General features: G+C 40.2%; 1 long non-coding RNA gene across 1 annotated transcript; it reads left to right on the plus strand.

The window, feature by feature from the left end:
* Nucleotides 1-24,142: 24,142 nt before the first annotated feature.
* On the plus strand, nucleotides 24,143-25,093 carry LOC109210679. The gene is made up of 3 exons (XR_002065593.1): nucleotides 24,143-24,221; nucleotides 24,331-24,914; nucleotides 25,015-25,093. It is a non-coding gene; the product is annotated as an uncharacterized LOC109210679 (long non-coding RNA).
* The last annotated feature ends 974 nt before the right edge of the window (nucleotides 25,094-26,067 follow it).

Raw genomic sequence — 26,067 nt, forward strand, 5'->3', positions numbered from 1 at the left:
GATGACCCAAAAGGTCATCACTTGCTTTTAAATTTAATTCTGTGATTTCCGAGGCCTTGAAAACCTCTTTTATCTTCACCTCGATTTGCTTCCGCAGTCCGGGCATGTAGCCGGAAAGCTTAAATGAGAAAATCTGTGAAAAATGATAAATTTTGACTATAAAATGAATTCAATTGACTTCGATCAACATTTTTGGTAAACGGACCCGGACCCGTGATTTGATGGTCCCGGAGGGTCCGTAGGAAAATATGGGACTTGGGCGTATGCTCGGAATCGAATTCCGAGGTCCCAAGCCCGAGAAATGAATTTTTAAAGAAAATTGTTTTCTGGAATTGTTTAAAGGATTTTGAAATGAAATTTGATTAGAACATGTTGGTATCGGGCCCGTACTTTGGTTTCGGCGCCCGGTACAGGTCCTATATATGATTTAAGATGATTCTGTGAAATTTGGTGAGAAACGAATGTCATTTGACGTGATTCGGACTTAAAATGGAAAATTTGATGCTTTATGAAGTTTGAGAAAAATTCTTTGATTTTGAGGTTTAATTCGTTGTTTGAGAGGTTATTTTGGCGATTTGATAGCACGGATAAGTTTGTATGATGTTGTTGAGTTAGTACGTGTGTTTGGTTAGGAGCCCCGAGGGCTCGGGTGTGTTTCGGATCTATTTCTGGAAGTTTTGGACTTAAGAAAAGTTGCAGAAACAGCTGTTCTGGTGTAACCACACCTGCGGTTCTTAGGCCGCAGATGCGGACTCGCAGGTGCGAGAAGTATACCGCAGGTGCGGAATTCTTCGCAGATGCGGACAATTTTCCGCAGATGCGGTTCCGCAGGAGCGGGTCCTTTCTCGCAGGTGCGCCCCCAGCGGGGCCTAGTCATTTCCGCAGAAGCGACAAATGTTCCGCACATGCGGTTGCGCAGATCCGACCCCTGAGCCGCAGATGCGGAAGTCGGGCAGTGAGTCTTTTTTTAAAAACATAACTTCAACAATTTTCTTTCAAACTTTCACAAAATTAGAAGAACTAGGGCGATTTTCTCAAGAGATTTTCTTCCCAAAATCACAAGTAAGCACTCACTAACTGATTTTTCAACTATCTAATATTTTTCATCAACTTTTATCAATAATTCTAGTGTTTTAATGGTAGAAAATTGGGAAATTGGGTGGAGTTAGGGTTTTTTAATTATTTGGGAATTTTAACTCGTTTTGGGGTCGGATTTCAAAAGAAATGATATATTCGGGCTCGTGGGTGAATGGGTGATCGGGTTATGGTCCAAACCTCGTGTTTTGACCAAGCGGGCCCGAGGTCAATTTTTGGGTTTTTGGGAAGAATGATTAAAAAGCTATAATTGAGCATTGAAATTGGATTGTTTAGCATTTACTGATGTTATTAGGTCGATTATGTATAGATACGATTGTGTTGGAGCCAAATTCGAAAGGAAAGGCGGTATTTGAGGATTGAGTTGGCCGTGGAAGTTTGAGGTAAGTGTCCGGTCTAACCTTAGCTTGAGGGATTAGGAGTTGTGTCCTATTTGCTAATTGCTTCTTGTTGAGTACGACGTATAGGCATGGTGACGAGTATCTATACGTTGGTGTCGAGCCTGACCGTGAGTCTTGTATTAATAGTTATTGTGTTCTTGAATGTTACTATGGGTGTTATAATTGATGGTATCCGATATTGAGCAAAGATTTAGCTTATTTTCGTGGATTTTATTTATGATTGAGGATCGGTACTAATTGAGCTGAGTAGGAGTTGAGTTAGGATTGGTTATAGCTGATTCTCCCTTGCTGGGATGTTTGTCTTGATATTGTTGTTCCCTTGCCGGGAAGTTATTATATTGCTTTGTTCCCTTGCCGGGATTCCTTGTGATTTTGTGTTGGCTTGTAAATGGGATCGGGTGGTACACCTACCACGAGATATGATAAATAGGATCAGGTGGTACGCCTACCACGAGATATGATGAAATGGGATTGGGTGGTACGCCTACCACGAGATATGACGCCTATCACGAGATATGATGAAATGGGATCGAGTGGTGTGCCTACCACGAGATACGATGAAATGGGATTGGGTGGTACGCCTACCACGAGATATAATAAAATGGGATCAGGTGGTACGCCTACCACGAGATATGATGAGATGGGATCGGGTGGTACGCCTACCACGAGATATAATGAAATGGGATCAGGTGGTACGCCTACCACAAGGTATGAGAAATGGGATCGGGTTGCACGCCTGCAACGAGATGTGGACCTTGAGTGAAATCTGCCTTTGTTTTTCCTTATCCTTGATAGAAGTTGAATTTTTTTTGGTTTCTTGATAATTCTCTTGAGATTCTGTTTTATCTATTATTCCCCGAAGCATGTTTCCCCTTCCCAGCTTTAAATTATTTGTTCTAGTTTATTTTCCGCTGTATATATATATAACTGCACAGGTTTATCCGGAGTCTGGTCCTAGCATCGTCACTACCTCGCCGGGGTTAGGCCAGGCACTTACCAACACATGGGGTTGGTTGTGCTGATGCTACACTCTGCACTCTGTGCAGATACAGGAGCAGTATTGGGACAGCAGCAGTAGTTTGGGAGCCAGCCTTCAGTCCACAGAGATCCCGAGGTAGTCCTGCAGGCGTCCGCAGGCCCGGCGTCTCTTCTATCTACTATTATGTTCTGTTATCATTTGTATCCGAGACAGACTAAGTTTCTTTCTTTCAGACATTTGTATGTAGTAATCATAGACAGTCCGTGAATGTTGTGACACCGGTTTCTGGGTAGAGACATATGTTGGTTGTTCGTATCGATTTTGGTATTATATTTATCTAAGTCTTCCGCTTAATTTCATCTTACGCTATTATTTAAATGTTGATCACCTGTTGTTACAAGTAGTTAAAAGTGTTAAAAATGAAAAGGTTAAAGATTTCTAAATTTCGTGGCTTGCCTAGCTTCTACGAGTAGGCGCCGTCACGACTCCCGAGGGTGGAAAATCTGGGTCGTGACACATTGCCTACCTTCTGAAGGATCTGGTATGGGCCATAATACTTGGAGGAGAGTTTGGTGAAGTGTCTGCTAGATAAAGTCATCTGCCTGTAGGATTGAATCTTATGATATACCAACTCTCCAACCTTAAACTGTTGGTCAGATCTTTTCCTGTTGGCTTGGTCGACCATCCTCTGTTGAGACCTGGACAGATGGAACTTAAGTAGCTGCAACTTGAGCTCCCTTGTTGTCAAGCTTTTATCCACTTCTGGTACCCCTGAATCTCCTTGAATATAAGGCAAGTGTAAAGGTGGAGGCTGGCCACACAAGGCTTCATATGGTGTGGTCTGAGTGGATGTGTGAAAGGTGGTGTTATACCACCATTCTACAAAGATCAAATAATGCCCCCAATCTGCAGGTGAGTCAGAGCAATAGCATCGCAAATAAGTCTCCAAACACCTATTGATAACCTCAGCTTGACCATCGGATTGTGGGTGGTAAGCAGTAGAAGTGTTTAAGGTCACTCCTTGGGTAGCAAACAATTCCTGCCACAATTTGCTCGTGAAGATTGGGTCCTTGTCACTCACAATATCTTTAGGAATTCCATGAAGCTTAAAGATATTTTCCATGAACAACTTGGCAATGTCTATTGCAGAATAAGGATGTTTAACTGCTACGAAATGAGCATATTTTGTCAATCTATCCACCACTACCCAAATGACTTCTTTCCTATTGGACTTAGGCAACCCCTCGATAAAATCCATGCTAATGCTACTCCATGCTAGAGCTGGGATTTGTAGTGGCTTCAATAGGCCTGGAGATGCAGAGTGGTTATACTTGCTTTTTTGGCACACATCGCATTTTTTAACATAGTTCTCCACATCTTCCTTAATCCCTCTCCAGTAAAACAGAGCAGCAATCTTCCTGTATGTGTGGTCGATTCCAGAATGACCACCAGTAACTGATTCATGCCACAGTTGAAGTATCTCCTTCCTAAGCATTGCGTTCGACCCAACCACTAGTCTCCCATTCTTTCGCAATTGCTGATTAATGAGAGAATACCCCTTCACTTCTTGTTTGAGAATACCCAATCAGTGCATTAACTCTTGTAACTCAGGATATGTACTCTAGCTGTTCATGATGGCCTGTAGTAGGTCAGTTCTCACGGTGGATAGTGAGAGAGCAGCAATTTCCAAGAATCCTCGATACAGCATCTGCAGCTTTATTCTCCTTACCCTTCTTATATTCAATGTCAAAGTCATACTGCATGAGTTTAGTCACCCACTTCAATTGTGCTCCTCTGTGCAACTTTTGCTCAAGTAGGAATTTTAAGGCCTTCTGGTATGTTTTAACAAAAAAATGTCTACCTGTTAAATACTGACCCCATCTTGTGACAGCCATTACCAATGCTAGCAACTCTTTGTCATACACAGACATAGCTTGGTGTTGTTGAGATAACCCTTTACTTAGATATGCAATAGGTTGGCCCTTCTGCATAATCACAACTCTAATTCCCATATCACACACATCAGTTTCGACTGTAAATATCAAGCTTAAATGTGGCAGAGCTAACACTGGTGCAGTAATTAGAGCATTTTTCAATGACTGAAACGTTGTACTTGACGTCTCATTCCACTTGGAAAAATCTCTCTTCAACAAATCAGTCAAGGGCTTGCTAATCTGCCCATAACCCCTAATGAATCTCCTGTAATACCCAGCTAACCCCAATAAGCCTCTTAATTGCTTGATAGAAGGGGTTGGCCACTCTTGTACTGCATGGATCTTCTTAGGGTCAGTAGAGACCCCCTTGGCAGAGATATAATGTCCCAGATACTCCACACTTGTTGTAGCAAAATGACATTTAGATTTCCTAGCAAAGAGATGATGATGCATCAACAATCTGAAGGTCTCCTTTAAGTGAACCACATGATCCTGCATAGTCTTGCTAAAACCAGTATATCATCAAAGAACACTAAGATAAACTTCCTCAAATGTTATATGGTTCATCAAGTCTTGAAAACTAGAGAGAGCATTGGTTAAGACAAATGGCATCACCAATACTCGTAATGACCGGAATGGGTCCTAAAAGCTGTCTTGTGAATGTCTGAGGGTGCCATCCTAATTTGGTGATAGCCCGATCGAAGATCAATCTTAGAATACACTTGTGAACCCCCAAATTTGTCCAACAATGCCTCAATGATCGGTATAGGGTACTTGTCTTTAATTGTAATCTGGTTTAAAGCTCTGTAATCCACACATAATCTCCAACTGCCATCCTTCTTCCCTACCAATACAACTGGAGACGCAAATGGACTACTACTGTGTCGTATTAAGCCCTAGGATTGTAATTCATGCACCATTTTTTCAATAACATCTTTTTGCACTGGAGAATACCGTAGGGCCTTGCATTTACTGGATTAGACCCTTCTTTGAGTGGAATGTGATGATCAAAAGGTTCCCTGAAAGGGGGCAACCCCTTTGGTTCACTGAAAACTGCCTTAAACTCCTGCAACACCTACTGAATCTCAACAGGTTCAGTGCCTGGAAGCTGCTCCTATTCCTCCTTGTGCTTCTCTGGGGCATTCTTTGTAACCTTAATCATAAATAGTTGGGCACCTTCCCTTTGTATTTTCTGCAAGGCATCTGACTCCACCATCTGTTGTTTGGGCCGAATCCCTTGCAAGTGTAACATCTTCCCTTCATATTCGAATTGCATAGTCAATTTCTTAAAATTGAACAAAATGTCGCCCAAATCACTTAACCACTGGACCCCCAACACTATATCACAAGTTCCCAAAGGAAGCAACAAAAAGTCTGCTCTAAACACACATCCTTGCAACAACCACTCAATTCCCTTGCACACTCCTGAGATTGGCACTGTGTTTTCATCAGCGAAATTAGCATCAAGTAATTCACATGAATCCACCTTCCTGCCCATTTTAGTCACCAAATCCTTGTCAATGAAGTTATGAGTTGATCATGTATCAATAAGGATATTGAGTGGCCTCTGTTGACAGTAACCAGGGAATCTTAGTATCTTGTAACCTGTGGTGCCATGAATAGCATGGATTGAGATCTCACACGTCTCTGCAACCTCTTCCATGTTAAACAGCTCTTCCTCAGTTTCCACCATTGTCTCCGCTTCCTCTAACTCCAGAAGGTATAACTGAGCCTTGGCTTTACACACATGGCCAGGCTCAAAGTTTTCATCACTAACATAGCACAACCCCTTAGCTCTCTTCTCACTCAATTCTGCAGGGGTGAGTCTCCTCCTCTTAGTCCTATCAAGGACTGTATTCTGGACATGTTTTGGTTAACATGTGTCGTTACAGGTTTGGCATAGATGGGTTGCTGTGATGCAGCATGGGTTCTATTGAAGATATTAGATGACTGTAAAATGAGGTTTTCCAAGCTTTGGATTGTTTAATAAAGATTGACTCCTGTAACTGAGCCAAATGATAGGCTTGAGGTAAGGAGTAAGGTTTGAGAATCCTGACAGCATCCCCTAATTCAGGTTCCAGCCCCTCTAAAAATATGTTGATAACATAACCGGGCTCCAGATTTAGCCTAGTCATAGATCTATCAAATAACTCCTGAAATTCAACCACCCCTCCAGTTTGCTTCAGTTTAACTAACTCACTCATAGGGTCATCAAATTCTACCCCAAACCTATCTGATAGTGCCCAAATATACTCCTCCCAAATCATCTAGGTGCATAGAAGTCACTTTCACTTTCTCATAGTGAGGGATCTCATCCATTGCAAAGAACTGTTCAATTTGGTACCACCAATCTTGGAACCCATTCCCATTGAACCTAGGGAACCCAATTCTATATTGTCTTAGAATGGAACGTGGTTGTTGGTTGTGAGTTGTGGTGGTGTATTGGTATGGTAGGTAAACAGGTGATACAGGCGTGATAGGGCCCAGATTTGGGGGTATGGAATTCTAAAATATAGGTGTGTAACTGGGGTGGGTAAAGGAGCAGGAAATTTGGCCATTAGCTCCTGTCATCTGAGAGTAAAATTGAGGAATGGGTGCTAAGCTCACCTGGCTGTGGTGTGTTATAGGAGTGGGTAAACTATGGTATGGGGCAGGTTGGTTGTGAGCTGCAGTAGCAACATGAGAGACAATAGCTTGAATGGTTGAAGTTGAGAAACTGAAATTTTGGCTGGAATTTGGGTTACGAGCAGTTGGGGTATATGGGTTAGAGGTAGAAGGCAGAATTTGGGACTGGGAGGCAGGAATTTGAGAAGTATTAGGAATTTGAGTAATTGGGGAGTTAAAATTTTAGCCATTATGTAACGACCCGACCGGTCGTTTTGAGCCCTAGCGCGCCGTTCAGCAGTTTGAGGCCATGAGTAGCTTCAATTCAAGCATTATGACTTGTACACATGGTTGAAATTTAGATTTCGGGAAGTTCGGAGTGGACTTGGAGAGGAAATTCTCATTTCGGAAGCTTTAAGTTGAGAGAATTGACTAGGATTGGATTTCAGAGTAAACAACATCGGAATCGAGATCTAAAGGTTCCAGTAGGTTCGTATGATGATTTCGGACTTGGGCGTATGCTCGAATCGGGTTTTGGATGACCCAGGAGCATTTTGGAGCCTATTGTGGAAGTTAGCATTTTGGAGGAAATCTCATAACTTTGGGTTGAAGTGCATTTCAGTGTTATTGATGTCTGTCCGGGATTCCGATTCTGGAGTTGGGAGCGCGACCGGAAGTGAATTCGGATGCCCGTGGGTCATTTTGGGGTCATTTAGCTAAAGATAGAAATTTGAAGGTTTTTGAGAAGTTTGACCGGAGGTGGACTTTTTGGTATCGGGGTCGGAATAAAGTTGGAGTAGGTCCGTAATGTCGAATATGACTTGTGTGCAAAATTTGAAGTCAATCGGACTTGATTTGATAGGTTTAAACATCGAAGGTAGAAGTTTGAAATTCTAAAGTTCATAAAGCTTGGTTGGAGGTCGATTCATGATTTCAGCGTTGTTTGATATGATTTGAGGCCTCGAGCAAGTCTGTAACGTATTTTGGGACTGGTTGGTATGATTGGTTAGGGTCCCGGGACCTCGGGTGGATTCCGGGTGGTTAACGCATCGAACAGGAGCTTGAAGGATGAGTTGAAGGGGTCTGGTTGCTGCTATAACCGCTTCTGCGGAGGGTTCACCGCAGAAGCGGCCCCGCAGAAGTGAAGAAATGAACCGCAGAAGCGGTTAGATGTGAAGGGAGCAGAGGCCGCAGGTGCAAAGGAATTACCGCACTTGCGTGATCGCAGATGCGGTCAGTGCGGCGCAGAAGCGGGCTGGGGTAGCCAAAGGAAGGACACAGATGCGGGGTTTTGGCCGCATCTGCGCAAGCGCAGAAGCGGTGAGGAGTCCGCAGGTGCGGAAGTCGCTGGGCAGAATGTTTTAAAAAGCGGGGTTGAGTTCATTTCACCCATTTTTCTCTTCTTTGGGGCGATTTTTGGAGCTTTTTGAGAGGGACTTCCACCTAGCAACTTGGAGGTAAGTTAATCCCACCTATCTTGAGTTAAATACATTGATAATGTATGGATTTTAGCATGTAAATTGGTAGAAATTTGGGGTTTTCGTGGGAGACCTAGAAATTTATATTCTTGGAATTTGACCACGATTTTGGGTATGGAATTAAGAGAAAATCGTATATTTGAGTTCGTGAGTTCATGGGTAAACTTTATCTTCGAAAAGTTTCAAAATCCGGGCGCGTGGGCCCATGGGCGTTTTTGTCAACTTTTCGATCGGGGTTAGGAATTGTTATAAATTGGATTGTAATGAGTAATTGAGCATATATTAATGGATTTGCGTAATTATTGGCTAGCTTTGGAGCATTTAGCATCGATTCGAGTCTTCGGAAGGGCGTGGAATGCCGGTTATGGATCTTCGGAGCGAGGTGAGTCTCCTTTCTAACCTTGTAAGAGGTAATTGTCCCCATAGGTGAGTTAATTGGTAATGTGCTCCTATTTGCGGGGGCTACGTACGCACGAGGTGACGAGAGTCTGTGCGTAGCTGCTATTATGCTTAAGTCTGGGTAGTCTAGGACCTAGAAGCATGCTTACTTGTAATAAATGCAACCTTGTTGACAAATATAAAAATGCTTGAACATGTTGAACGTGTAAATGAATTTCTAATAGACTAGATATCAATTCTTGACTTTTAAAATAGAAACTTGCCTTTTTCTGAATAATTACTCCTTGATGAGTTATTGACTTGACTATTTGAATGTGTTTATCTGTTGTGGAACGGGTTGAACGCCTCGGTAGATTAAATAGATGCATCTATGGTTCGCGTCATTCGACCCTCCGGCAGTGCACAGTTTAAATATTGTTGGATCGGGCCGTACGACCTCGGCATGAGTTGCGCATGCTTGTATTGCTTGCCTTGATATTTGTTGATACTAATATCTACTCTCCCCAACTTGAGATAATTGTTAATTAATGGATTGTGAATCCGAAAACTTTAAATAAAAAGGATCTTTCACTTGTTTAGTGACTCATTTGAATTTTACTGTTGTTCTTAACAAATCCGTGAATCATCGCATTAATAATATTATTACTGGACCTTTGTAAGTGTCGAAGTTACCATCTCGTCTCTACTTCTTCGAGATTAGGCGGGATACTTACTGAGTACACGTTGTTTTTGTACTCATACTACACTTCTGTGCATTTTTGTTGCACAGGCTCATGCACCTCTAGTGGCCTAGTGGGCGTAGCAGCATGGTTGACACGGAGACTAGGTGAGCTGTATTTTCTCGAGGCGACCCGCAGCTAGTATAGTCTCTCAGGATTTTATTTTTTTTCTGTCCAATTTGTATTCCGGACAGCTGTTGTACTTTATTCAATTTTTCTTAGAATTGCTCATGCACTTGTGACACCGGTTTCTGGGATGGTTATGAAGTATTTTGTATTAATTGCTTATCATTTAATTTGAATTGAAGCGATTGTTTTTTTTTTGGGTAAATTTGAAGGAAAGTCATGGTTTTCAAGAGTATTAAAATGAGAATTTAAATTAAGTATTTTGGGTTGGCTTGCCTGACAGTGGTGTCCAGCGCCATCACGACCTTTAGTGGAATTTGGATCGTGACAACATGGTATCAAAGCACTAGGTTCCCGTAGGTCTCACGAGCCATGAGCAAGTCTAGTAGAGTCTCGCGGATCGGTACAGAGACATCTGTACTTATCTTTGGGAGGCTGCAGGACTGTTAGGAGTGCTTCCCTTCTTGATTCCTCATCGTACGATTTGATTTCTTGAGGCTTATGCCCCTATTTTCTTCCTACTCAATCCTACACGACGCGAACCGCCTGTTATAAATCGAGAATTGAAGAATTGTAATGGTACTACCGATGTTGCGCGGGATGTTTCTCCCTGCATAGTTGTCTGGGCTATTATCGCTGCCTTGTGAAAGGATATTCTGCCATTTCGGCTCAGTACCGGTGCTTCTAAGAGCCCTGAGGCTAGGCACAAATTGCCATGATGCTATGAACGACTGTTCCGCAGTATGGATATGATGGTAGGATATTTGCCTACGTGTCGGGGCAGTGAATGACTTGAAGGGAGGTTTACTCAGTGCACGATCTAGAGGTTCGATATTTTATTCCCGGCAGGGGAAGGGCAATCGGACTAAGAATGGTCAGATGTGGGCTGATGGAGTAACGAGACTTGGTATTTGCAAGCATGGTGAAGTTTTCTCCTATGATGAAGTGTCGTTGTCCTAATTGAACGTACTCGGTTCGCCGGTGTTATGATCTTCTACAATACGCCTTTGGGGTAAGATATTGTGAAATAGTATTGAAGATGCGGCTGTCAGATACCGCGGGGTGCGGTAGTTCAGGATTGAATCAGTGTTTCTAATGTCGACAGTTCGAGGAAGATGATCTTCGGAAAGGTTTAAAGTTAGCAGCAATTGTGGGTCCAAGTGCCATAAAGATAGATTTTATTTAAGGCAACAACTGAGCAGCAAAGGATGAGGAAGGACATGTGGGGAGTGTCAGGCGGTGGTTAAAATTTCTAGAAGTCCAGGTATAAGAAGCAAAGGTCGAGTAGTCGACCAAAGGGGTGAGTTTCGCCAAAGTGGGAGAGTTTGGAGTGATTTGGGAATTTTAGTGATTGGTGATTTGGGCCTACGGATTAATTTGGAGTATGGGCTATTAGGCGGCAGGAGATTTGATATAATGGAAAGGAGCTGCTAGAAATGGAGAAGGATACAACCTAACTTTGAATTGCAAGGATGTTGCCCCGCACTTAATTGATGTCCACGAGGGGTGAATGGACTTGTGCAGCTAGAGAGTGAGCTTGGACTCAAGATGGGTCATTAATGTCGTGGTGTTTGCACCCCGTGTAGCAGCTTTGGAAGACGTTGGCACGTAAATCCCACAGGTGGATTATCTCTAGTTAGCGGATCGACGGTTTCATGGTTGGCGAAGCTTCTGTGGAAATTCTATTGGCTATACAGCAAGGAGATCGATCGTGTAAACGTGGTTGATGATTCAGAGTATGACAAGAGGCTTTTATAGAAAGATTCCGAGAATCTTGGCGGTTGATTGCGCAAGGTTATGTCAACAAGAGATAAAGGATCCAGGTGAATTCCAGAATTTGTGTTATAGTGGCTTCAGGCTAAGTGGGAGAGTCCCACCGCCTATGATTAAGGATTGCCTGGTTAACTACTTGCGAGGTTTCTGATTATTAGCATATTGATGGGTTATTTCAGCTACAGGAAAGGAACATAAGTGGTAAATTGAGCAAAAGAATTGTTAAAGGTGTGCTATGGTTGGCCTTATTGGCCCATATTTAGACTTAGGGAAGGATTCAGGATGTATGCCTTGTATAGATGTGGGTTTCAAGGGAAGTGATTCTGCCGGGTGCTTCGCCGAGAGGGTATTCATATGCTAGAAGATTTATGGAGTTGATTATATTCGGGGCCAAGTCAGAGCGGGTGGCTCTCAATAACGGTCCTAGTGGATTCAAAGGGGTAAAGTGTGGTGCATAATGGCTTCGAGCCTATAGATACAGTTAAGAATCAAGCCTTGTAGAAGCTTATGAGAAGGTGCCCAGAATGTTTTATGATGTTTTGATTTGCAGTGTAGCCTTTGGGAGGTATGAAATGATTCGTGGGATTTGAGACAGCATGGTCTCGTGATTCAAGGTCACTCGAGATGAGTGCGGATGGAATGTGTTATGTGTTGAATGGAGTTATTATTATTTCAAAGGCAATCGAGGATAAATTGGAAGAAGATAGATTGATTAGCCATAGTTGAATTGGCATATTGGTGGCAGTGATCGATTCCTTCAGCGCGATCAAGTTATGCAAGTGATTTGTGGCGTTTCATGTGAGGCTTGTCGGCCGCCGTAATTGATGTTATTCAGAAGTATTCTATTGTTATGGCCTGTCATGTGTAGGCGGGTCCCAGAAGGGCTATGGTGGCTTAGACCACTACTTAGAGATTTGGCGTATTCTAAGGTTATGAGAATTTACCTGTGTGTTGCTATGGTTCTCCTAAAGTGAGTTAAGTGAAAAGTTTTTATATGATGAAGTGTTAAACTATTATTGGTTCCGGAGTTATGATGAAAATCGTGTTCGATCGTATATTGGCGTGTTGGGTGCAGTGAGTGGTATGGAATTTGAAGTAAGGATCAAGGTTACAGTTCGGTGTTGATGAGAATGTCACGAGCTCGGATGAGAAGGAAAGTAGTTTCGATGTTTATAGTAAGTTGGTATGTCTTCAGCGTCACCTGAGATCGGTGTTTGTGAAAAAGGGACTTTGCATCCAGCTTAAGAATTCTTGATCGCTTTTTAGCGTTAGCGCGGCCGATGAGTTGGATGTACAGATCTGTTATCTGCTACGGAAGGTTGTGGGAGCGTGCCTACGGAAATGTTGTATTAGTGTGGCATGTAGCCACTTGATTGATTGAAGAGTTAAATCAAGTATGAAATTGTAGTGATGTCGTTAAATTAAGAATTGATGCCTGGAGGGCACACGGTTGATTGGGTTGTGGACTCTGGAGGATTACTCCGGTTATGATGGTTGTCCTTATGCGTTATGAGGAGCAAGGGGAGTATTTATGGACCTTTGAAAGGTTATTATCCTAGTTCGGCGCGATCAGAATCAGCTTGAGCCTATGGATGGATTTAAATGTGGATATGGGCTCTGTATTAGGCAAGATGTGTTCATTTCAGCGTAGCCCTCATTATAGAGGAGTATTCGGACGTTAGGTGTTAATTCGTTGTCGGCTATTTCATGTAATGCTATATTGTGCCGTGTGAGTTGCGAAATGGCTTGGTAATTTCTTATGTGTTGAGGTTTCGTATAGCGATGGTGTTATTTGAGCAGTACGGCTCTTTAGTTTCAGAACATATATCGCACCTCAGTTGTACTTGGGTTTGTTGGCTTATGGCACTATATGTCCCCTCGGGGATGGTATTATGCACTTAGCGTGCTTGTGACCGATACTCTTTATCTTGTTGTAATGAGCAATTTAGCTCAATGTGTATCTCCTTATGTGAGTTTTATGTGCGGATTGGGTTGCATGCCGCAACAGTGTGATGATAATTACAGTCCCTTATATTCTATTCTATGTGTTTTGTTTCTCCATTTTCTGAGGGAGGTTCATATTAGTTGCGTGGTTTGAGTAGTCCCTTCCAGAGTTCATTTTCCTTATGTATCGCGTTTGAGTTGGTAGCCTATTGGCACGTTGTAGCATCATATGAGACTTTTGGTCATGTCAGGGGTGACTTGCTGCCTGAGCAGTTCGTACAGAGTAAGATAAGGTTACTGGATCTAGGATCAGTGCGATCGGATTACATGAAGTATATTAAGGAGCAAATACCATTATTTGGTTCAGAATGAGGTGATGGTTCTTGTCAGGAGTATAGGCTTGATGAATCGTTGGTTCGCCAGTTGGTTATGAATTTCTACACACCTCTTCCGTCTTGGCGGTATTGTAAGAGTTAGAGCAAGACCTATGTGGGTCATGAGGTGCAATGGGAGCATCAGATTTGTGGAATTTCGATTTGTTCGATCATAGAATGCTATCGTGGTCCTGTGAGTAAAGTGGTGCAAGGTGTAAATTCAGCTAAGATACGCAGTCATGTTTTGGTGTTACGTGTAGTTATTGATACGGTGTTCATATGTCGAAAGCATGCCTGGCAGAGAAATTTCGGATGTTGAAACTGGGCTCCAAGGCTTATTTGCCTAAATGAAAGAGGTTATCTTTAGATTTGATTGAGCTGATGTGCCCAACTGAGTTGTGGTAGCACGGGTAGGTGCACGAGGTATTAAGCAATGATTCCAGACAACCCCAGCACAGTTCCTAGCACGTTCGAGGACGAACGTATGTTTAAGTGGGAGAGGATGTAACGACCCGATCGGTCGTTTTGAGCCCTAGCGCGTCGTTCAGCAGTTCGAGGCCATGAGCAGCTTCAATTCAGGCATTATGACTTGTACGCGTGGTCGGAATTTAAATTTCGGGAAGTTCGGAGTGGACTTGGAGAGGAAATTCTCATTTCGGAAGCTTTAAGTTGAGAGAATTGACTAGGACTGGATTTCAGAGTAAACGACACCGGAATCGGGATTTGAAGGTTCCAGCAGGTTCGTATGATGATGTCGGACTTGGGCGTATGCCCGGATCGGGTTTTGGATGACCCTGAAGCGTTTTGGCGCCTATTGTGGAAGTTAGCATTTTGGAGAAAATCTCATAAGTTTGGGTTGAAGTGCATTTCAGTGTTATTGATGTCCGTTTGGGATTCCGAGTTTGGGAGTAGCTCCGTATGGTGATTCTGGAGTTGGGAGCGCGATCGGAAGTGAATTCGGATGCCCGTGGGTCATTTTGGGGTCATTTGGCTAAAGATAGAAATTTGAAGGTTTTTGAGAAGTTTGACCGGAGGTGGACTTTTTGATATAGGGGTCGGAATCCGATTCTGAAAGTTAGAGTAGGTGCATAATGTCGAATATGACTTATGTGCAAAATTTGAAGTCAATCGGACGTGATTTGATAGGTTTAAACATCGAAGGTAGAAGTTTGAAATTCTAAAGTTCATAAAGCTTGGATTGGAGGTCGATTCATGATTTCAGCGTTGTTTGATATGATTTGAGGCCTCAAGCAAGTCCGTAACATGTTTTGGGACTGGTTGGTATGATTGGTTGGGGTCCCGGGGGCCTCAGATGGATTCCGGGTGGTAAACAGATCGAATTGGAGCTTGAAGGATGAGTTGAAGGGGCCTGGTTGCTGCTATAACCGCTTCTGCGGAGGGTTCACCGCAGAAGCAGCCCCGCAGAAGCGAAGAAATGAACCGCAGAAGCGGTTAGATGTGAAGGGAGCAGAGGCCGCAGGTGCGAAGGAATTACCCCACCTGCGTGATTGCAGATGCGGTCAGTGCGGTGCAGAAGCGGGCTGGGGCAGCCAAGGGAAGGACACAGATGCGGGGTTTTGGCTGCATCTACGCAAGCGCAGAAGCGGTGAGGAGTCCGCAGGTGCGGAAGTCGCTGGGCAGAATGTTCTAAAAAGCGGGGTTGAGTTCATTTCACCCATTTTTCTCTTCTTTGGGGCGATTTTTAGAGCTTTTTGAGAGGGACTTCCACCTAGCAACTTGGAGGTAAGTTAATCCCACCTATCTTGAGTTAAATACATTGATTATGTATGGATTTTAGCATGTAAATACCTAGAAATTTATATTCTTGGAATTTGACCACGATTTTGGGTATGGAACTAAGAGAAAATCGTATATTTGAGTTCGTGAGTTCATGGGTAAACTTTATCTTTAAAAAATTTCGGAATCCGGGCACGTGGGCCCGAGGGCATTTTTGTCAACTTTTCGATCGTGGTTAGGAATTGTTATAAATTGGATTGTAATGAGTAATTGAGCATATATTAATGGATTTGCGTAATTATTGTGTAGTTTTGGATTATCATTCGAGTCTTCGGAAGGGCGTGGAATGTCGGTTATGGATCTTCGGAGCGAGGTGAGTCTCCTTTCTAACCTTGTAAGAGGAATTGTCCCATAGGTGAGTTAATTGGTTATGTGCTCCTATTTGCGGGGGCTACGTACGCACGAGGTGACGAGAGTCCGTGCGTAGCTACTATTATGCTTAAGTCCGGGTAGTCTAGGACCCAGAAGCATGCTTACTTGTAATAAATGCAACTTTGTTGACAAATTTAAAAATGCTTGAACATGTTGAACGTGTAAATGAATTTCTAATAGAGTAGATATCAATTCTTGACTTTTAAAAGAGAAACTTGCCTTTTTCTGAATAATTACTCCTTGATGAGTTATTGACTTGACTATTTGAATGTGTTTATCTGTTGTGGAACGGGTTGAACGCCTCGGTAGATTAAATAGATGCATCTATGGTTCGCGTCATTCGACCCTCCGGCAGTGCACAGTTTAAATATTGTTGGATCGGGCCGTACGACCTCGGCATGAGTTGCGCATGCTTGTATTGCTTGCCTTGATATTTGTTGATACTAATATCTACTCTCCCCAACTTGAGATAATTGTTAATTAATGGATTGTGAATCCGAAAACTTTAAATAAAAAGGATCTTTCACTTGTTTAGTGACTCATTTGAATTTTACTGTTGTTCTTAACAAATCCGTGAATCATCGCATTAATAATATTATTACTGGACCTTTGTAAGTGTCGAAGTTACCATCTCATCTCTACTTTTTCGAGATTAGGCGGGATACTTACTGAGTACACGTTGTTTTTGTACTCATACTACACTTCTGTGCATTTTTGTTGCACAGGCTCATGCACCTCTAGTGGCCTAGTGGGCGTAGCAGCATGGTTGACACGGAGACTAGGTGAGCTGTATTTTCTCGAGGCGACCCGCAACTAGTATAGTCTCTCAGGATTTTATTTTTTTTTCTGTCCAATTTGTATTCCGGACAGCTGTTGTACTTTATTCAATTTTTCTTAGAATTGCTCATGCACTTGTGACACCGGTTTCTGGGATGGTTATGAAGTATTTTGTATTAATTGCTTATCATTTAATTTGAATTGAAGCGATTGTTTTTTTTTTTTGGGTAAATTTGAAGGAAAGTCATGGTTTTCAAGAGTATTAAAATGAGAATTTAAATTAAGTATTTTGGGTTGGCTTGCCTGACAGTGGTGTCCAGCGCCATCACGACCTTTAGTGGAATTTGGATCGTGACACATTAGCTGGGTTTTGAACACCAAGCAATTGAACTCCCATTTATCTGTTCACAATAGGGTTTGGACTTAATGGGGAAAATGAGATGGGATCATTGAGACCTATCAGGTCCTGTGGTCCGTCAGTGGGAGAATATAAATCAGCTCGATTTACCACAGTCGAGCTGGCTTCCTTGCCCTTACCGGAGTTTTGACTCGCCATGATAGTCTCCTTCAGTTCACGAAATTCTTGTTCATTCGCCGATTCCATCTGATTTTGTCGAAGGTTCACGTTAGCAACCTCAATAGCTACTCGATCTAGTCGATTAAGCACTTCCTTGATTTCTTCGGACATGGCGAGCTCCCACAGTATAGGAAAATGCTCTGATACCACTGATATAATCTATTAACTTGCAAGGAATATAACGAGAACTAAGCTAGCAATCTTAAAGAAAAGGGAAAGGAACTCTAAGTATTCTCATTCATAATCCTCAAATGGGTAAAGTGCAGTACATATAACGTGACTGAGATGGAGACTAAAATAAAAGAAATATAAGACTAACTGGGCCAAAGTGAAAATGCTTTAGGGACTAAACTGCTAGTTCTCAAACTATATAACTGACTTAACTACTTATTCTCGTACTACTACTCAAGCTCTATGTACTACTCCCGCAGTTGTGCAATTGATGCAGTTCATATCAATTATTAACACTTATAATATGTATTTACCTAAAGTTTGAATCATGTCCATGTTTTATGATTTTGAGTTTCTTGAATAACTATTATAGTACCCATCTTTAATGATATATTACAACCGGTTGTTTTTCTACTTTGTAGGTATATACCTAGGTCATGGCACTTCAATGCTTCACAGACTCTTGGGTTCGCTATTTATTAAAATATGTAGAGGTGATGAGGAACTTGCTGAAATTTTTGGACGTTTTCCTGATTGTCTCGTCATTGATATCCTGAGTAGACTTTTGAATGAAGTAAATATGTATGATGTATCCCTAATATCCCTTTATATTTACAGACGCTATAATATACATGAATACATGGTTAAGCCGTAATGAGTGGAGGTTCGATGTGTTACTAGATTTTTTGAACTGGAATTCGAAAAATTCTTAATCTTTAGATAATGTTAAATGCTTTACGATGTTATGCCCTATCCCAGTTGATCACGACCGTTTTATATACTCTGTACCCAATTTTCTCTGAGCCACTCTCTTGAGAACATAAGATCAACATTCTGAGTTCATGTTGTAAGTGTTAATGATGTGGCATTGTTAATTTATTTGGCACTATCTCAAGCATAATTAATTTTGTTGTTTTTTTTTTTGGATAATTGTGGTGTCCGGGCCAGCTTGCGCACATCTCGACTAATTCCATATATATCTGCTACCTCTCACCAACATAGTTTTAACTTGTAATTGTCGATGCAGATCGAGCTATTTGATGATTTATTTTTTTAACAAGTATTTCAAGCTCAAATTTTGACCCAAAAATATTATTGCACAATCAAGGAAATTTGGGAAAAGGTCTGATGTACATAACTACTGTAGGTTGGTATGTTATCTATGTTTACCTTCAATTATACACGGTAACCCTTCTTAACACATATACAGTTCCCTTAAAGAGTCAACTTTGTCCAAAGTTTCTAAGACATATACCCCTAAAGAGTGAAAAGCATATACTACGGTCCCCTTTAATTTGGAGTAATTACTATTAGCAGATAGAAGTAATATGAAACAAAATTAATAATCTCTTAATGTGCCATAGTTTACACATTCCTATAGAATGCAGTACCGAGTCACTTTTCTTATAAGGCTAACGAAACTGAAACTTTTAGATGTATCAAGTTCAATTTTTCTTCTCCATTACCACCTCCATACAAGGGAGCAAGTGTTTCCCAAATACAAAAGCAACCTAATTTAGTGGTTTTTGTAAAATTCAATTTTTGATATATCAATATCATAAGTATTTTAGTAAAACACACAACCGAATAAACTTCCACACAATGCAGCCTCACAATGAGATGGACGATCTTAAAAGGGCTATAACTGTTAAGGAATCAGTCACTTTTGAATCGTAGACAAGTGTTTCACCAAAGAAATAATACTTTGGATAAAGCTAGAATTTGAGATGAAAAATCGGGTTACTGATAATCAAGAGACCAAAAGATAATAATAGGCTTTCTGAGAATAATAATAAAACAGTAAACAAGTTTTTATTTCAGTAAGATGTCCATGATGCCCTTTTTCCCAATACAACTTCCTCCTTTTATAGTTGATTCTAGGTAAAGGAATGAAACCTAAGCTTTAATGAGACAATTATGGACAATAAATGACACTAAATGAGCCGTTACACAATCATTCCTATTAAATACCAATTTTCTAACGTATCAGGTATTTAATACTGAATTTGGACTCCTTTTTGTCTTCAGATCCATGTCTTCAATGCCTTTCGACCCACTGGCTTTAAATGACTTGAATTGGTACGAGATTCGTGTCTAAACTGCTTCTCGTGCCTATTTCACTTCCTCTTCCCGTAACTGTCATCTCCCGTACCTTTTTCTCAATTGTTACGCTTTGACCATTTGTCCAGTCCACGTGTCGCGCCACGTTATCTTCAATATAAATCCAACTTTTTTTTTCCCAATACAGATAGTCCCCCCACTTTCCATTTATTTATCAATTAAATAATTGGGAAGTGGATCTTCATAAAAAAGGAATTTTTGCCACAATTAATGCGTATGACAATATTGACGTCTCAATTGTCTTTTCCATTTAATGTTCTGTCCATGTGTCACCTTTTGATTGATTCTGCTATTTTGCACCCTTTTTCAAGGCTTCGTTACTCCCACTATTCACGAAGTGATAGTTGCCTTTATTATAGACTTTCCATCATTACTCTTCTAAGTTTGACGGTTGTCATCATATACATACTTAACCTTTTCTTCCTTTGTCTTCTTCTCCATAAATCTTTAGCAAACATTTTCCTTTCTTACTTTTGCTCTCCTTCGATTCATCTTTGCCCAACAATGGCGTCTCCAAACCCTAACCCTAAAAGAGTTCCAATTTTAGACAAATTTCCCAATGCTCCTGTTAGACATAGAAGAGACAGAGGAGGCAGACTTCGTACAGGGTTAGAATCTACTCGAGGCGGCTCTTCTGGTTCTTCTTCTAGGAGTTCTATTCTGAAAACTCCTTCTTCTAAAGGTAAAGAAATTCCTGATTCTTCTCGAGAACCTTTAGTTGATGAAATCGTACCAAATGATTTATCTTTTGTAAGTGATAGGCAATCTCTTCAAAAGCAAGTTGCTGGTTTAGAAAAAACTGATACTTATCCTACAGTAGTGACCGTACTTACAATCCCTACCATCAGAGGAGATTGTANAACTTCCATCATTATCTCGTGCCCCGCGTATGTTTCGATCATTCGCAAACCTCGATGAGGAGCCTGACTCCCTGTTTCTTGATTTTTGATCATATCGTTGATTATCCTGTTTTGTTCGTGAATCTTTTCCTACAGGACTCATATAAGGATCGTACCTGTTTTTACCTGATCTTTTTTCAGTTTCAGATCTCCTTGAACTGCTTCTTTCTTCATGTTGAAATCGAGGCACGGTATCTTCTTCGATTCGCAACTTCGTACTGTACCTGTTATACACATCATTCCACGTGGTTGCAGGGAACTCTCGAAGGCTTTCTTTAAGTCTTCTCGTGGCTTCAGAACTTTTAACATTTAGATTGCTCGCAAAAGCTATTGCAGCTCAATTATCTGGTACGCGGGGTAAAGTCATTCGTTCACGTTGGAACCTATCAACAAAATCTCTGAGCAACTCTGTATCCCCTTGATTGATTTTAAAGATGTCCTCCATTCTTTTTTCAACCTTTTGTGCTCCTGAGTGCGCCTTAATGAAAGAATCTGGATTCATTTCTCGTAGTTCAATGGGGGTTCCTTCGTTTGAATTCACAAGGCCAGAACGAGGATTCTCCAGCGTATTGTTATTAGGCGAAGGTGTGGACGGCGCAGCAGGTAACCGGCTAACTAGCGCTTGAAGAGCTTGGCTAACCCGTGCATCAATTATTCTTTGCAGAGCTTCTTCTGGTCCCTCAAAATGTTCTGATTGCTCTTGCTCATCAGCATGTGATTTAGGAGTGCCTTCACGAGATTGACGTGGTGAATTTTGAAGGGAAGGAACCGCGTTAAAGTTCTGCAAATTTCCTTGATCTTGATGCATTTGATTTTCACGGTTTCCCAAGGTGTTTTCACTGTTATTATTGTCGTGTGACATGATGATAACAACAGATAGAATGTAACTTAAAAAGAATAGATTATCAGATTCCCGGTAACGGAACCAATTTGTTTCACCAAAGAAATAATACTTTGAATAAGCTAGAATTTGAGATGAAAAATCGGGTTACTGATAATCAAGAGACCAAAAAATAATAATAGGCTTTCTGAGAATAATAATAAAGCAGTAAACAAGTTTTTATTTCAGTATGATGTCCATGATGCCCTTTTTCCCAATACAACTTCCTGCTTTTATAGTTGATTCTAGGTAAAGGAATGAAACCTAAGCTTTAATGAGACAATTATGGACAATAAATGACATTAAATGAGCCGTTACACAATCATTCCTATTAAATACCAATTTTCTAACGTATCAGGTATTTAATACTGAATTTGGACTCCTTTTTGTCTTCAGATCCATGTCTTCAATGCCTTTCGACCCACTGGCTTTAAATGACTTGAATTGGTACGAGATTCGTGTCTAAACTGCTTCTCGTGCCTATTTCACTTCCTCTTCCCGTACCTGTCATCTCCCGTACCTTTTTCTCAATTGTTACGCTTTAACCATTTGTCCAGTCCACGTGTCGCGCCACGTTATCTTCAATATAAATTCAACTTTTTTTTTTTTTTCCAATACAACAAGACGAAAAGCAGCACATCTTAGGAGGGTTCTTAATGAAGTCAACGTCATATTGGACCTTGAAGCTTCTGCAACTTCTGTTCCAGAGCCATTGTGGAATCTCGAGCTCGTTAAAATTGAGGAGAAACTATGGTATTTTGTTTGTCTCTACCATAGGAAGTGTGATTGCCTATGGAGTCATGATCTGTTACTTCGCCTACTACACATCTTCCCCAGTTGCTTAGCTTTTCTATGTAAAGTCTTTCAATAAATTTGTTTTGCTTTTCATTCAACAATTTTATTTCATACTATATACAAATGTCTTTCTCTTCGGTACTATTACCTTCCCCATGCTGCTTAGCTTTTATATGCAAAGTCTTTTCATTGCTTCTCTTTATGTAATGTCTTTTCATTATTTTTTAACTATGGGGAAGCATAAAAAAAAACCATCTTTCCATTGTTTAGAATATATTAACACAGTATTTTCTTATATAAGATATGTCTCTTTTCAGACTTTTTTCTTTTTTTCTTTATCTTCCTCCTAGTTTTATTCATCTTACATTAATTTTACTTTGAGAAATGGGTCGATCTGAATGTGTCCTATGAGTCTTTTCTTGATTTTTCTGGGTTCCGTGTAGAACTTAAGATGCCTTTTAAGACCACTTAGCCGTGTTGATTTGATATTTTTTGAAATATTGCCTTGTTGATTTGATGTTCTTTTGAAATATTAGAAAACAAATGAAAGAAAAACTTTTACGAAATGGCTTCCTGGCCACTTAAACTTGCATCAGTTTGTAAAGCCGATATATAAACTCTTGAGTTTCCCATTTGAACACATTTACTTGAAAAAATGGCTACTAATAAACACTTGTGATGGTGCGTGTTGTTCAATTGCTATTGACATGGATTTAATTTAATATTTTATGTAGCCATACATCATCAATTCATTCACATTTTGTTGACATCTGTATGTTCAAGGTCCCAATTTGTGGGCCCTGTCCTTTTCCAAAATTAATTTATTAAATTTTTATTCTTTCTTCTCTTTCCCTTCTTTTATTCTTCACCTCCCAGGCACGAACCGTAAACAAAAGCTCTGATAATGGAGACTATAAACATAAGCTCCGATAATGGAGACTAAGTTCAATCGAATTCTGATATATGCAAGACTTTATCAAAATTCTGATACTCCATAAATTCCATATAAAAATTCAATCACAATTAAGTAAAGAAGTTTTCATTTTCATTGAAAGTAAAATATAGGAATTCTTAAACCTGCAACTGTAAAGAGCAAGAAAGAAAATAAAATAAACGACCTTGTTGAATTGGAACCATTCGTAATAAGGAGGATCAAAAATACCCTCAACTTCAGATTTGCCTTGACAAGGAAAAGGTGCATCAACAAAAACAAGATCCAATTTTTCTACAACTTGAGTTGGCCATTTGCCAAAGACTTGTTTCTTAAGAATATGGCCACTGGTTCGAAACCCATGAAGACAAAGAAATCTGGGTCTCCTCTGATTGGTAATGTTGTTGTTCTTGACATCACCTTTACTTCCGATGGTTATTGGAGTTTGGTGTTGATATCTTGAAAGGAGTTACGGGAGTGCGTTGGGGGTGTGCTAAAGTTCTGAGCTTTTTCCTTTGTTTGGGTTGTGTTCTATGTTTTGCTAGAAGTGGCTATGGTAGAATAGAAGGGGGAGGGAGAAAGGGGAGGGGGAGTTTGGTAGGGAAGACGAAGGGAAAAGAGAAGGGGAAAGGGAAAGGTCTCTTTTTTCTTTTTTAATAGAACTAATAATATTCACGCAACTTTGTAGCGTGATTTGCACACAATTTAGCCATGTCAGTTGTGCCGCTTCCACATAGACATAGTCAATGGTCAAATGTGTTTATTAGTATTTATTGCATCAAGTTGGAGTGTTCAAATGGGAAAAGTGCAAGTTCATGTATCGGCTTTTAAAAGTTCTACAAGTTTAAGTGGTCAGGAAGTCATTATGCCAAAAACTTAAATTTAAAAGTAAAAGATGAGATATATGAACACAATTTTATTGAGAGACGGATGTGGAAAGACAAATAAGGAAATTATTTAACTTTCCTTTTATCAAATAAATATAATGGCCCCATAGAGAAAATCTCATTCATATAGCAGAGCGGTTAATCCTGAAGTGCTTCGAATGTGTAAAGCTGAACCTTCCTTTAGCAAGGTAAATAGCTATTTGTTTTTCAACTAATTTCTTGGAGCTCGACCATTAGCTTCTTCTGAATACCACTATTGAGTTTGATACTTCTTCTCATCTTCCTTTTATATTTTAGGTACTCCTTATCTTCCTAAAGACTTCCGTTCAAATGTTTCTGCTTTGGTTGCTCTCAAAAGAGACCATACCAAGCTATATCCGGCTATTATGGATTTGTTGAAACGCACAGACGAGATTTTTAGCTCATTCAGAAGCCAAATTGGTGTTGGATTCATGTTTTCTGGAGTAGGAATATATTTTCAGAACACAGTAATCCTTTGTGATGCTCTCATTGAATTTGCCGTGTCAAATGTTGCTGCCTTCTATGCAACCACTTCTGTGATGTATATCAATTTAACACAATGCATCCTTGCATCAATGATTTGGACGATCAAAAAGGGCTATATCTAATAAGGCATCAGTCATTTTTGAATCGGAGACAAGACGAGAAGCAACACGTCTTAGGAGGTTTCTCAATAAAGTCAACGTCATCTTGGACCTTGAAGTTCTGCAACTTCTGTGATAGACCGGTTCAGAACCATTGTGGAATCTAGAGCTGGGTTAAAACTGAGGAGAAACTATGTTGTTTTATTTATCTCTACCATATGAAGTGTGATAGCCTATGGAGTCATGATCTGTTACTTGGCCTACTACATACTATAAGTAATATCTTTCATACTTTAATAAATTCATATGTGTATTAGGATGTGGCCTTTGTTGGGAAATTAAAGCTTTCTAATTGGTTTTTTCTATTTGTGTACAGATGGTAACAATGGTGCAAGTGTGAGTGCATGGAAGGAGTCTTATATGATGGATCGGATGTGGTTTACTGTTTTTGGGTTTTAAACATTAAAAAGTAACACTTAAACTTAGTCTAGTGAGCTTGTTTATTTGAGTATTTTTAATTAGTTTTAAAGACTAGTTACCATGTGTGATGTGGTACTTATTAATCCGTGTTTTATATTGTGTTACCTTTTTAAATAGCGTATGCAAATTTTTTTTGGAAGTAAGTCTGTGCACATTCTTTTACAGTAGCAAAGTTATATGTTTTTAATTGAGTTACTCCTATTAAATTATTGATTAACCAGGGCCTTTTCTATCATCACTACTTATAAGTAATATTCTTGGAGATAATTCGATGAGCATAATTTATAGTTTCTACGTTAAAAGATGCATGCAATTACACTCAATGTTTGATAAGCATGATTTATATAATCTATTATCAGAAAATATTGAACTACACTTAATAAATTAGATACTGCAAAACAAAATTAAGAAAAGAAGATTAAGAAGATCAACTCAGTTTTAAGGCAGAATAGCCTAATAAACATTTCTATTTGTCCCGCTTTGTCATCCCGGTCCCGGTACTCTACGAAGTTTCATCCAGACACTTGTAATTTTCAAAACACATTATTGTAAACCCCTCTGACCGTTGACCAAACATATGTGGCAACTTCATGGCTGAGTTGGACAAAATACGTGAATTTCACGTGTATAACGACAGTAAGTATAAAAAAGTTAAACTAAAAATGATTATAATAAGAAGAAAAAATAAAAAGAATAAGTAAAAGTAAAAGAATAAAAGAATAATATAAGAAAAAATTAAAAACCATGTTCTTTCTTCTTTCCCTCATCCCCTCCCCCATTTCTTTTTCTCTTTCTTCCCTTCCCCTTTCCCGTTCTTTCCCACCCATTTTCTATTTTTCTTTTCTCTTTCTTATCCTTTCCTGTTATCCCCCCCCTCCATTTTTCTTTTCACTTTCTCCCGTTATTCCCGGATTTCCCAATTTCACAAACCTTCGGTCAATATTTGAGA

This window comes from Nicotiana attenuata, unplaced genomic scaffold (genome assembly GCF_001879085.1).
Source record: "Nicotiana attenuata strain UT unplaced genomic scaffold, NIATTr2, whole genome shotgun sequence".
NCBI lineage: Eukaryota > Viridiplantae > Streptophyta > Magnoliopsida > Solanales > Solanaceae > Nicotiana > Nicotiana attenuata.